Below are 15273 nucleotides of genomic sequence, written 5' to 3'. Positions count from 1 at the left end.
CATTTTTAAGTTTTATTTTTAAATCATTGTGAATTATGAATGAAAGACAATAAAAAAATCTATGCCTTTTGTTTTATCTTTGCTATGGCCATGCTCTAAACTCTGGGAATTTATTTTGTAAGCTGTGTGGTTTGTAAGTTATTGGTAATATATCTCCCTGGAAAATCTTTTTATGAATAGTATATAGGTTGAGAACCTGTCTGAAAACCCATTTAAAAAATTCATAGTGATATTATTTATGTCTTGTTCTTTTTGAAATTTTTCAAATTGGGAATATGGATTAAGTCATATCTGCTGAAACTTGTTTTAGAAACGTTTTATAATAGTAACGTTTAGAGTTTCAATACTCCTACAATGGTAAAAATCTGGTCTTAAAAGTTATCTTAGAGTTTTGAGCGTCTGCCCTGCCCTCTTCACTCCTGATGGCGGCGCCCATCTCATCTTAAATCCAGGTCAGCACAGCTGCTGGCTCGCGACCCTGGGACCTCCATCTTTCCCTGCAGGACCCCAGGTGTCCCCCGAGATGCCTGAAGAGAAGCAGTTTTGAGCGTCTGCCCTGCCCTCTTCACTCCTGACGGCGGCGCCCATCTCATCTTAAATCCAGGACCCCAGGTGTCCCCCGAGATGCCTGAAGAGAAGCAGTTTTGAGCGTCTGCCCTGCCCTCTTCACTCCTGACGGCGGCGCCCATCTCATCTTAAATCCAGGTCAGCACAGCTGCTGGCTCGCCACCCTGGGACCTCCATCTTTCCCTGCAGGACCCCAGGTGTCCCCCGAGATGCCTGAAGAGAAGCAGTTTTGAGCGTCTGCCCTGCCCTCTCACTCCTGACCTCGGCACCCATCTCATACCAAACCCAGGGTTCTGTAGAGGCGTGGCCTCCTCAAAAGTGGGCGTGGCCTCAGAAGTGGGCGTGGCTTAATTTCCGGCGGGCGGCCGCTTAAGCAGCCACAGGTTGTTTTCCCATACTAAGGAACCTAGTCCCCAAGGAATCTAGTTCCCAACCTACTCAGCAATATGAAGAAACAAAGAAAATCTCCAACACAAGGGGAGAACAACGAAAACAATCTAGACCATTCCGACAATATAGCTCACCTAAGGGACCTCTCTGACATAGAATTCAGGTACGAAGTCATCAAGATGTTCAATCAACTCAATGAAACAGTCAGACAGACAGCCAGTAACACCATAGAAAAAATTGACAAATTACAAGAAGAAATGAGGGCAGAAATGTCACGATTAAAAGATTCCATAGATGAAATGAGAAACTCAGTTTCTTCTCTTAAAAATAGAATGACCACAGCTGAAGAGAGAATCAGTGACCTGGAAGATCAGCTGCAACAAGCCAACACACAACAACAAACAGTGGGAAGGGACCTCAAAATGGCTCTACAGAGAATCAGAGTCCTAGCAGATGATTCCAAGAGGAACAATATTAGAATCATGGGACTACCTGAACCTCAGGGAAACAATCCCAACGAAAAAAACACCGTCAAACAAATCATTGCTGAAAACTTCCCAGAGGTGCACAATGCAGCCATTCAGGTTCACGGAGCCCGAAGGGTGCCAGCTAAAAGAGACCCCAACAAAAACACTCCAAGACATACATAGTTAGAATGATCGATACTGCCGATAGAGACACAATACTGCAAGCAGCAAGAGCAAAGAAGGAAATCACATACAAAGGAGCATCCCTTAGATTCACAGCAGACCTATCAGAGGAAACCCTACAAGCCCGAAGGCAGTGGCGAGATATAGTAAAAAAACTCACGGAAATGAATGCTTCCCCAAGAATACTCTACCCGGCTAAACTCTCCCTCAAAATCGAAGGAACAGTACACTATTTTATAGATAAAAAGCAGCACAGGAACTTCATAGACTCAAAACCAAACCTAAAGCAAGGCCTAAAGGGGCTACTATAAGAAAAGACAAACCCTACAACCACTACACACCCGCACAGAAAGATGACACAAAACCCCATAACCATTCTCTCTCTCAATGTCAACGGTCTAAATTCACCAGTTAAGAGACACAGAGTGGCAAAATGGATACAGAGACAGAACCCAACATTCTGCTGCCTACAAGAAACTCACCTCAACAGCCATAGCAAACACAGACTCAAAGTCAAAGGATGGAAAACAATCCTGCAAGAACACAACTCCCTCAAAAAAGCTGGCGTGGCCATACTAGTATCCGACAACATTAATTTCACCTTGAAAAAGATTAGAAGGGACAGTGAAGGCTATTTTCTCTTCATCAAGGGATGTGTACAACAGGAAGAAATCACAATCTTAAATGTATACGCACCTAATGAGGGAACAGCTAAATATTTAAAACAACTGCTAACAGATTTTAAGGAGGACATCACTACCAACACAATAGTACTTGGAGACTTCAACATCGCCTTATCACCTCTGGATAGATCAACAAGAACAAAACCCAGCAAGGAATTATTGGCTTTGAAAGAAGTAATAGAAGAGAAAGGGCTTATGGACTTATACAGGGCTTTACACCCCAAAAAGAAAGAATACACATTCTTCTCCAGCGCGCACGGAACATTTTCCAAAATAGACCATGTGCTAGGACACAAAACATACCTCAACAGAATCAAGAAGATATAAATAGTATCAGCCATCTTTTCAGACCATGATGCACTGAGGATAGAAGTGAATCACACAAAGACACGGAGAACCAAATCAAACACCTGGAAATTAAACAACTCGATGCTGAACAATGAGTGGGTCAGGAACGAAGTCAAGGATGAAATCAAAAGATACCTGGAAACAAATGAGAATGAAGACACAAACTACCAGAACTTATGGGATGCAGCGAAAGCTGTATTAAGGGGAAAATTTATAGCTCTGCAAGCATATCTTAAGTCGATAGAAACGATGCACATAAACAATTTGACCTCACAGCTCAAGACCTTAGAAAAGGATCAACAGAAAGAGCCTAAATCAGGCAGAAGGAAAGAGATCATAAAACTTAGAGCACAAATCAACGACATGGAAAACAAAGAAACAATCCGAAAGATCAATGAAACCAAGAGCTGGTTCTTCGAGAAAATAAATAAGATAGATAAACCACTAGAAACACTCACAAAGAAACAGAGAGAGAGAACCCTAATAAATCGAATCAGAAATAAGAATGGGGATATCACAACAGAAACTAAAGAAATTCAAGAGATCATCAGAGACTACTTTGAAAGTCTCTATGCCACGAAACACGAGAACCTGGAAGAAATGGATAAATTCCTGGATTCCTACCATCTCCCAAAGCTGAATGAAGACGATATAGCGTACCTGAATAGACCTATTCACATCAAGGAAATTGAAACTGTAATCAAAAGTCTTCCCAAAAACAAAAGCCCAGGCCCAGACGGATTTACTAGCGAATTTTTCCAAACATTTAAAGAGGACCTATTGCCAAATCTTCTCAAGCTTTTCCAGGAAATTGAAAAAACAGAAACTCTCCCAAACAGCTTTTATGAAGCCCATATCTCTCTAATACCAAAAGGAAACAAAGACACCACAAGAAAAGAAAACTACAGGCCGATATCCCTGATGAACACGGATGCGAAGATTTTCAACAAAATACTAGCCAATAGAATACAACAACTCATCAAACAGATCATACGTCATGACCAAGTGGGATTCATCCCAGGGATGCAAGGATGGTTCAATATTTGGAAATCAATCAACATAATCCATCAGATCAACAAAAGAAAAGATAAAAATCATATGATCATATCAATAAACACAGAGAAAGCTTTTGACAAGATCCAGCACCCATTCATGATGAAAACCCTTGCCAAAATGGGGATAGAGGGGACTTTCCTCAATATAGTTAAAGCCATCTACCACAAACCTACAGCAAACATCATCCTCAATGGGAAAAAACTGAGACCCTTCCCCCTAAGGTCAGGGACGAGACAAGGATGCCCACTCTCTCCACTACTGTTCAATATAGTACTGGAAGTACTTGCAATAGCGATTAGGCAAGAAAAAGATATTAAGGGCATCCAGATAGGGAAAGAAGAAATTAAGCTCTCACTATTCGCAGATGACATGATACTATACTTAGAGAACCCTAAAACCTCTACCAAGAAACTCCTAGAAAGAATAGGCTTGTATAGTAAAGTGGCAGGCTATAAAATCAATACCCAAAAATCCATGGCATTCCTATATGCAAATAGTGAAAGAGAAGAAAGTGACATCAAGAAAACAATCCCATTCACAATTGTGCCCCAGAAAATCAAGTATCTAGGAATCAGCTTAACTAAGGAAGTAAAGGACCTGTACAAAGAAAACTACAAAACGCTACTTCAGGAAATAAAAGAGGACAAGAGGAAATGGAAAAATATCCCCTGTTCATGGATGGGGAGAATCAACATCATCAAAATGGCAATACTTCCCAAAGCACTGTACAAATTCAATGCAATCCCTATAAGGATACCCATGACATTCTTCAAAGAAATGGAGGAAACACTCCTGAAATTTATATGGAACAATAAGCCCCCACGAATAGCTAAAGCAATTCTTGGGAAAAAGAAAATGGGAGGAATCAACCTCCCTAACTTCAAACTCTACTACAAGGCAGTAATAATTAAAACAGCATGGTACTGGAACAAAAGCAGAGCTGCAGACCAATGGAACAGAGTTGAATATACTGACATTTCCTCCCAAACATATAATCATCTAATTTTTGATAAGGGGGCAAGAAAAGTGAAATGGAGCAGGGAAAGCCTCTTCAATAAACTGTGCTGGCAAAATTGGACGGCTACATGCAAAAAAGTGGGCTCAGATCTCTGCCTAACACCTTGCACAAAAGTAAGATCAAAATGGATTTATGACCTCAACATCAGACCAGAATCCATAATGTTTATTGAAGACAAAGTCGGCAAAACTCTCCATGATATTGAAGCTAATGGTATCTTCAAAGATGTCATGCCACTGGGCGAGCAAGTGAAAACAGAGCTAGACAAATGGGACTATCTTAAACTAAGAAGCTTCTGCACCTCCAAAGAAACAGTGACCAAAATACAAAGACAGCCTACAGAATGGGAAAGGATATTCACCAAGTACACATCCGACAAGGGGTTGATATCAAGGATATACAAGGTACTGGTCAAACTCCACAAGAAGAAATCACCCAACCCCATCAAAAAATGGGTTGAGGAAATGAACAGAAACTTTCGCAAAGAAGAAATTCGAATGGCAAAAAGGCACATGAGAAAATGCTCTACATCACTAATCATCAGAGAGATGCAGATCAAAACCACAATGAGATATCATTTCACACCACAGAGACTGGCCCACATCCACAAGAACAAAAGCAACCAATGCTGGCGCGGATGTGGCGAGAAAGGGACCCTCCTTCACTCCTGGTGGGAATGCCGGCTGGTCCAACCCTTTTGGAAAACAGTATGGACAACTGTCAAAAAATTAGAATTTGATCTGCCATTTGACCCAGCTTAGTACTCCTGGGAATATATCCCAGAGAGGCAAAAATGTATAGTCGAAGTGACATCTGCAATTGTTTGTTCATTGCAGCACTCTTTACAATAGCCAGAATCTGGAAAAAACCTGAGTGCCCAAGAACAGATGACTGGTTAAAGAAACTTTGGTACATCTACACAATGGAGTACTATGTAGCTGTTAGAAAAGATGAAGTTATGAAATTTACATACAAGTGGTACTACATGGAAAGTATCATGTTAAGCAAAATGAGTCAGAAAGAGCGGGATAGACACAGAAAGATTGCATTCATCTGGGGAACATAAAGCAACAAAAAGCGAGATTAACACCCAGGAATGGCTGAGATTAGTACCAGGAATTTTGCTCCATGAATGGAAGGCCTGCCACACGCTCTAGGTGAAAAGGAAGCTCAGATAGAGAAGAGAGTACCAAATGAAGGGTGTTGTGAGGACCCTCCCAGGGTGGGAGAAGCATGTTAAAAGTAGTCGATAGACCAAACATGATTGCCACTCAAAGCCTCTCTTGCAAAACACAGTACCCAAAAGAAGAGAGAGAGAACAAGGGAGAATACCCTGCCACAGAGGCAGGATGGGCCGGGGGGCCGGGGGGCCGGGGATGAGGGGTGGGGGGGGGATGCTGGGACCCGTGGTGATGGATGACGGGCACTGGTGGAGGGATGGGCACTTGATCATTGTATAACTGAAACCCAAGCACAAAATTTGTAAGCTTATAACTGTACCTCATGGTGTTTCACTAATAAAAAAAGAAAAATAAATAAATAAAAAAACTTATATTAGCAGGCATGATGTTGGTAGTAATGATAACATCAAATTATCAACTATAACATCAAATCACTGGCTTTCCTAAAATGTAGACATTTTATAGCTCATTTCATGAGCTGGTTGCCATAAACAGAGCACTTTCTAATATTTTTTTCTGATTTTGAGTCGCAAACATATTAATAATTGCACTTTCTGAGTATTGGATAACATTTCTTTTAGAAATATTTCAAGTTAAAATAGAGTTATCACATGTTTTGTGTTAAAAAAACAACTTATTTTGGATTTTTATCTTATAACACTCCTATATTTTGGAAACTTTTTGTGAAGAGTTGTGTGATACATGTTCTGACGATGAGTTTCTTTTATCACATAAATATGGAAAACTCATTAACAAAACTATAATTAACAGTATGTAGGTGTTCTTGTTGTGATACAGTAGTAGGATTCTACATTGTACAGGTAATCATTCAGTTGTTACTCTCATTAATTCAACAACATCTTCTCTGAGGACATTTTATTGATTTATTGATTAAATAACGTTAACCATAATTCCCAGAAAACTACTGCTTCAGATGAAAATAAATTAATTTGGATGAATCACGGAAAGTGTAAGATATTAAAACCATTCCACTTTCGTCTGTCTAATCTTCTCTGTTCACTCTGATGTGCTCCCCACGTTCCTTTCGACTTTTTGATTCCAGTGTCTTTTTTCAAACATGTGTTTTTCTTTCTATTTTTTGTCTTTCTTCTTCCTCCCATGGACTATAACCAGTAAAAATTCAATATGTTTTCATGTGCTGTTGTTTGTTTTCTTCTGATTAATATTTTAATGTATATTCGGTTGCTGTATTAGGTCGAAAAAGTCAGACATTTGCAAATAAACTACTCTTGTTGAACCACTAGAAATACAACACAAGGCCAAGTTAAATACAGAAGGATTAGCATTTTATTAGAATTCTGTATAAAGAAAATCTTTACCACATAGGACAATGATGATTATGTCATATGGTATTTGTATAGAACTTAACATTCAATGAATATTAGAAATGATGACAATGCATCATTCTTAATTGTTTTCAGTATTTCCCACATAAAATGTCATACTTTATTTGTATTTATTTTTGAAGTAAAACATTTTTTTAAAATATGGAATGCTTCACAAATTTGCATGTCATCCTTGCTCAGGAACCATGCTAATCTTCCCTGTATCATTCCGATTTTAGTGTATGTGCTGCCAAAACGAGAACAAAAGTAAAACAGATTTTATTTGCAGGGTTTTTGAAGGTGTGGAGGGGGAGAGAGTGAGAGAGAGAGAGAGAGAGAGAGAGAGAGAGAAACAAAGAGAATAATGCACTCAAGGGAGAGCACAGTCTTCTCCAAGGGCAGAGAGAGCCCTACACACTCCCCAGCATTAGACAGGAAAGCATGAATGTCCACGTCTCAAGAGGGGAAATGCGGGCAACACATGTGCTCGGGCATCACATGTCCTCAGGCATCACATGTGCTCAGCCACGTGGGCACAAGCAGCACATGGGATTGGGCAGCATATGCACCTAATGTCGTACTTTATTAAAAAAAATAAAGACAGTTCATCACATATAAAATTGTAGAAGGGTAAAATATGTTCTTTTATTTATTCATATATTTTAAGTTTTCTTTTAGTCACAATCATGGACAGTACTGTTAATGACAGGGTTTCATGCATATGGTGTTCCAACACCGCATCATTTATTAGAGTGTTCATTTCCATCCACCATTATTCCACGTGCTCTGACACTTGCAGTTCCTTGTCATCAGGAGTTAATTTGGTTGACAAGTTCTTAGTTTCCTTTGAACATTTTTTCCCTTACTATGCTTCTTTGCACCCATGTATGAGAGAAATCATTCTATATTTGTTCCTCTCTGTCACTCAGCATTACTGTTTCTTGAGAATGTAGAATGTTAAGAATCATAAGAGTTTAAATATTTATTGAAATTATAAACAGAATTTTAAATTTCCTAATATGGTGGTGTAGGTGCTTGCCTTGCACACTGTCAATTGTGGTTCCAATCCCTACAGAGCATATGGTGCTCTGAGTACTAATCATAAAGCAGGAAAAATCCCTGTTATGACCTAGTCTATCTCCCACCGCACACACACAGACACACGCTCACATGCACTGACACACACACTCACACAAACACTCTCTCTCTCTCTCTCTCTCACACACACACACACACACACACACACACACACCAAACACAAGAAGGAATTCTCAGCTTATATATCAGGTTGGCATTATGCTTAAATATATATTCTTAACTAACTTACCCTAACCCTAATCTACTTAAAAGCAACTTTAAGATGCAGGTTCTTTCTTTACCTAGCGTTTATTACTTTTTTCTATAGAATGATCATTCGTTACTTTTATACATGAAATTTTTAAATCAAGTCCACGGTCAATAATATTATTTGAAAAGATCTGAATGTGTCTGGGTTCTTCAATTTCAATTAAGAAAATTAAATTTTTGCAGAAATAAAGAAACTTAATAGGGACAGCGGCGAATGGAGACGTTACTGGCACCCGCTCAAGCAAATCGGCGAACAATGGGATGACAAGTGATACAAGTGAAAGAAACTTAAAACAAGAGCTTATTCGGAAACCAGCATTGTTGTAATTTTGGTTTTGGGGCCCGCACCAAGTTGTGCTAAGGACTTACTCAAGGCTCAGCTATTGCACTCACATAAGTTGAGTTCAAGGTAAGCTCCTTCACTTTTGTATCTCTTTGACCGCCAGAAATGATTATTTTAATTATTTTAACACTAGAGTGGCCTGGAGCAATAGCATAGCTGGTAGGGCGCTTGCCTTGCAAGTGACCAACATGGTCGACCCGAGTTCGATTCCTCTACCCCTCTCGGAGAGCCCGGCAAGCTACTGAGAGTATCTTGCCCCCGTGGCAAAGCCTGGCAAGCTACCTGTGACACATTCGATATGCCAAACACAGTAAAAATTGTCACAATGGAGATGTTACTGGGCCCGCTCAAGCAAATCGATGAACAATGCAAAGACAGTGACAGTGACAAGACTAGAGTTTTTCTTTTCTCTCTCTTATTTACCTTGAAAATTGCATTTATTTAGCTTCGTTTTCTATTTATTCTTGCTTTTCATTAGTCTTGAAGTTCTTTTCAAATATGTGTGTTCATTGATATCAGGAATCTCATCTTCAGCATTATTTATATTTTAGATAGGACAATTCTATGCTGCGATGGTGGAAAGTGGAGGCTATCATTTCCATCGTAGGATATTGCAGAGTATTCATGGACTGTCTGCCCATTGGACAGCAGGCACCAAAGCTAGTTATGATAACAAAAATTGCCTCCTAAGACACCAAAAATTAGCCGAATAGGGTGTTACTAAATTGTAGATATCTGAAGTTTATGGTTTTATTAGAATGCCAATGTTTCAAGATTTTAAGCTAAAACTGAATTTTACTTTTTAAAATTTTTTAATTACTCATATAATGTGATTTATAATACTGTTAATGAAGGCTTCATATGTACATAGTTTGTATATCACACAAAGCACCAGAGTATCCACAAGGCCCCCTTCTTTCAAACCATGCCCCACACAAACTTGGTTCTGTGGCTCAATTCTTCTGTTATCCTGCTGTGTTGCCTTGGTCCAATTGTTAGTACCCTCCTCATGTAACTTAAATTCCCACACATGAGAAAAATCATTCCATATCTTACCTTATCTTCTGACTTCATTCTGCATGATATCCTCTCTTTCCATCAGTGTCACAGAAAATTACATAAGTGTTCTTTCTTAGAACTGTAAAATTTTTTGTGTATATATATATATGTACGTATATACATATATATTGTGTTGTTGAATTTTTGAGATAGATGATAGATAGATAGATAGATAGATAGATAGATAGATAGATAGATTGACTATAACTCTTAATCCAAGCCTGCACAGTTGGGCATTTGAGTTTTTTCATATTTTGGCCATGCAGTACTAAGAACTACATATATCCTTTTGAATTAATGCTTTGTGTTTAAAGGATAGCTATCAAGAAGTGGCATTACTAGGTTGTTTGAGAATACCATTTCTATTCTAGTGAGAGATTTCCATATTGTTTTCCATAGAGACTAAGCAATATGACAGTCCCACCAAAAGTGAATGGGATTTTCTTTCTCACCACTGCCCTGACAACACTGCCCTTTTCCAGATTTATTCCCATAGGCCACTCTCACTGGCTTGAGATAATATATCAGTGAATTTTTTTAAATTTTCATTTCCCTAATCCTGAATGACAATGAGTAATTTTCTTATGCCTATTGACTATCTTTATGTCTTCTTTTGGGAAATGTCTGTTCATTGCCACATTATTATATTGGGACACTGGATTTTTTGTTTTTGTTGAATTTTTTAGTGTTTTATAAATATTTATCTGAAATATAGTTTGCAAATATTTTTCTCCCATTCATCAGTGTGTCTTATCATTTAACTTAAGTTTCCTTTGAGATATATAGACTTTTTAACTTCACGTAACCCCATTCATTTATTTTAGTTTTTGTTGTCATTTCATTAAAGATACCTCAGTGGTGAATTTATTAAAGAATCATGGTCTAGATCTCTTCCATTAATTGGTGTAATATTGAGGTGTTTATTTTGCTTTGAGTTTATTTTAGTAAATGGTGTAAGACTGTTCTGATTTCTTTTTTCTTTTTTACATTTGGTTACCAAGTTTTCTAAAAATATTATAGAGATTATCCCTGTTCTACTTTTTATACTTAGAGCTTTATTGTAGATTAATTGTCCATAAATCTGGCTGTATAACAACCCAAGGCTTCAATTCTGTTCCTTTGGTGTGTGGGTCCAGTTTTAAACCATTACCATATCATTTTTATTATTAAAGCTTTGTAATATATTTAAAACTTGGAAAATATAATGTCTCCTAAATTCCTTTCTGTTGCTGTACTTAGATTTATTTTGGTTATTCAAGGAAACCTATGGTTCCCATACTAATTTTAGTAGAATTTTCTCCAAATCTTTGAAAAATATTATTGAGATATTAGTGGGTATTGTACTGAATCTGTATAATTCTCTGAACAGTATGGTCATTTTGACAGAGTTGATTTTTCCAGTCCATGAACAGGGAATGTCTTTTCATTTCCTCATTTCCTCCCCTAGTTATCTTAGAAGCAATATATGGTTTTTACTGCATAAGTCTTTCACATCCCTAGTTAGATGTATCCCTGGTCTTTTGATCCCTCATCTTTTGACGTTTGGTGGTACTATTTTGACTATCTTTTCAATTCTTTAGATATATTGAAGGATTCGGTTTGCTAGGATTTTGTGCAGATCTTTGGTTTAATAATCAGTGATATTGGTGTCTACATATATACACCTATTATATATAGTATATATACATATATACATATTATAGTGTCTCTAGTTATTGTATTAGTGTAATATTGGCTTCACAGAAGCAAACAAGATTCCATTCCCTCAGTATTTGGGGGAGAGAAGATCCCCTATTCCTCAATATTTTGGAAGAGCTTGAGGAGGATGGCTACTCACTCTATAGTCTTTGTAGATCTCACTAGTGAATCCATCTAGGCTTTTTTTCTTGGGGAGATTTTTAGTTTCGGCTTCAAATTATTTACTCATAATTGAACTATTCAAATTTCAAATTCTTCTTGGTTGAATCATGGAAGTTCATATAATTATAAGAATCTGCCCATTTCTTTTGGATTCTTGAGCTGTGTAGCATAAAGTTGTTCATAGAATATGTATTCAACATTTTGGTGGGTGGATGGTTCTTAATACGTCTATTATACCCTATTCTTCCAGTTCTTTAGTTTTCTTGCTCCTTCATTGATGTCCTGTTTGATCCATCTAATGATAAAGATGAAATATTTAGGTCTTCCACAACTATTGTGTTGCTACAGAAGTATTTTTTCAGGTTTATTATCTTTGTAAACTTTTGCTGTCCCTTCATAAGGTACATACATATTTATGAGAGTTAAGGCCTCTATCTACTAATCTCTTACGCAGTATATAATGTTCTTTATGCTAAAGCTGAGTTTTAACAATACTTTAATGCATCTCGAATTTGTCTATATTCAAGCACTTGTAACATAAATTTCTACTATTATGAATAAGATAGTAATGCACAAGAAAATTTGTTTTTAATAATTAGAAAAATGCATGCATTTGCTAATTCCATAGGATGTTTATACTTAAACAAGTTCTAGAAATTTTAGCCAAAGTAACACCTCTCTTAGTTGTCTTGTCTGTAGTCCTAATCATGTGGAAGATGATGGGGGAGGAAGTCATGGACTTAGCAGTGACCCGGTTTCAGCAGATATAAGACAAGCCCAGAAAGAAGGAAAGATGTACTATTTTTCCTTCTTTATTTGTATTCTATGAATAGTCCGAGTATAATACCAGTTATCACCCTAAAAATATCAAACATAATGATACTTATATAGGCAACTGGTAACAAAGTATTAATAGATCTCTTTAATATTTGATAAAACCACAGCTTCAGGATCCTCAAATACCTGCTTAGACTACTATATGTTGTGTTGAATGGTTATAACTCTTTTGCTCTAAAATAAATTACTTATCTGGAAAAATAATGAGGACAGAATTTATTGGATTTATATTTCAGGAGATGCCATAAGCCTGAGCACTGTAGTGCTGCCAGAAGAAGCTGGCAGCAATGCCAGTTTATATCAAGAAAAGCACAAAACAGAAAAGCAAACTATTATCCTCTTTATTGTTGAGAGTTTGATATAATAAGCTGCCTTCAAGGTCCTGACCTAGCAATTACCTGTTGATATTGGTGTCATTGAGGGTTCATAGTTCTTGACTATTGTCAGTGAGGTCAACTCTCCACAGTCACAGGAAAAATAGTGCCAGTAAGGGAAGTTCAGATTTTTAGCTAAGTATAATTCATTTTTCATAATTTCTATGGAGACTTTATAGATGGGCTCATTAAACCAGATTCAACTTTTTGAAGAAAGAGGCTAACTGGTGGAAACAAGACAAGACAGCATGTCGACTGTCTGCTAAGATCTTCCTTAGTAATAGGTGCTATCTACAAATTAATTATATATGTCACAGAAATCCCATATTTCATGCTTATGAAACATATCCATGTCTTTACTTCAAGCTTTCTTTAGGTCATTTTAGTTATGTTCTTTACATACCTTTTGCTGCTTAGTTAGATGATAAGATACTGTATAGTATTTAATATTTACCTATACTACTGAGAATTTTTCCATCAAAGTGGACAATGAAATACATTGATAAAATATCTTCTCAATTGAAAGATTTATAGTTACTGCATTTGAGTTTAATCTCAAGTGCTGTTAAGTACAAATAATCTTCTTTCATACTGTGTCAGATTATCATGTAGAATACAAATATCACATGGAAACTAATCTAAATATGTTCTTTTTCATGGCGAGAGCTATAGGAAATTTAGTATGAAATTTTAGATATAAATTAAGGGAAATATAGTCAATGTAAGGGAAAAGGTGTCGAAAATCTCAGAGCTTCACAATTATTCACTCACATTACCTCTGAATAAAATGGAATATGTACTACTTTTGTACATGTAGGTATTATGACAGTGTACACTCAATTTCTACGGATTGGAAGATCAGATAATATGCTTATAGTATGACATATGAAATGCAGAGTTATTGACATACAGAATGAAGTTTCAGTCTCTACAGGGAATCATGAGCAGGTTCTCATAAGATAAACAATATCTTTTTTTAATTTATTTATTTTTTTGGTTTTATTAGTGAAACACCATGAGGTACAGTTGTAGATTTACAAATTTTTGTGCTTGGGTTTCGATTATACAATGATCAAGTACCCATCCCTCCACCAGTGCCCATTTTCCACCACCACGGATAATATCCCTCCCACCCCCAACTCCCCCTCCCCCCCCCGCCTCTGTGGCAGGGCATTCCCTTTTGTTCTCTCTCTCCTTTTGGTTGTTGTGGTCTGCAAAAGAGGCATTGAGTGGCAAACATGTTCAGTCCATAGTCTACTTTCAACATGCATCTCCCCTCCTGGGAGGATCCTCCAAACACCCTTTATTTGGTGCTCCCTTCTCTATCTGAACTGCCCTTTCCCCTAGAATACCAGGCTGGCCTCTAAGCTTTGGAGTAATCCTCCCGGTGTTGATCTCAGCTATTCTTGGGTACTAATCTCATATTTTGTTACTTTATATCCCCGAGATGAATGTAATCTTTCTGTCTATCCCTCTCTTTCTGACTCATTTCGCTTAGCATGATACTTTCCATATTGTACCACTTGTATGTAAATTTCATGACTTCATTTTTTCTAAGAGCTACATAGTACTCCATTGTGTAGATGTACCAAAGTTTCTTTAACCAGTCATCTGTTCTTGGGCACTCAGGTTTCTTCCAGTTTCTGGCTATTGTAAAGAGTGCTGCAATGAGCAAACAAGTACAGATGTCACTTCGACTATACATTTTTGCCTCTCTGGGATATATTCCCAGGAGTGGTAATGCTGGTTCAAATGGGAGCTCAATTTCTAATTTTTTGAGAATTCACCATACTGTTTTCAAAAAGGGCTGAACCAGTCGGCATTCCCACCAACAGTGAAGGATTGTCCCTTTCTCGCCAAATCCTCGCCAGCATCGGTTGCTTTTGTTCTTTTGAATGTGGACCAGTCTCTTAGGTGTGAGATGGTATCTCATTGTGGTTTTGATCTGCATCTCCCTGATGATTAATGATGTAGAGCATTTTCTCATGTGCCTTTTAGCCATTCGGATTTCTTCTTTGAGAAAGTTTCTGTTCATTTCATTGCCCCATTTTTTGATGAGGTTGGATGTTTTCTTCTTGTGGAGTTCAACCAGTACTTCGTATATCCTTGATATCAACCCCTTGTCAGATGTATATTTGGCGAATATCCTTTCCCATTCTGTAGACTGTCTGGTGTTATTAGAATGATGTCACCAACAAAGCAGAAGTGGTGTAG

At 37.6% G+C, this 15273-nt stretch overlaps 1 non-coding gene across 1 annotated transcript; it reads right to left on the bottom strand.

Moving 5' to 3' along the window:
* Positions 1–7395: 7395 nt before the first annotated feature.
* LOC130015854 (U6 spliceosomal RNA) lies at positions 7396–7502 on the bottom strand. The gene has a single exon (XR_008791175.1). It is a non-coding gene; the product is annotated as a U6 spliceosomal RNA (small nuclear RNA).
* Between the last annotated feature and the right edge of the window lie 7771 nt (positions 7503–15273).

Source organism: Sorex fumeus, unplaced genomic scaffold (genome assembly GCF_029834395.1).
Source record: "Sorex fumeus unplaced genomic scaffold, SorFum_2.1 ptg000131l, whole genome shotgun sequence".
Lineage (NCBI taxonomy): Eukaryota > Metazoa > Chordata > Mammalia > Eulipotyphla > Soricidae > Sorex > Sorex fumeus.
This window is presented reverse-complemented; position numbering and strand designations above follow the sequence as displayed.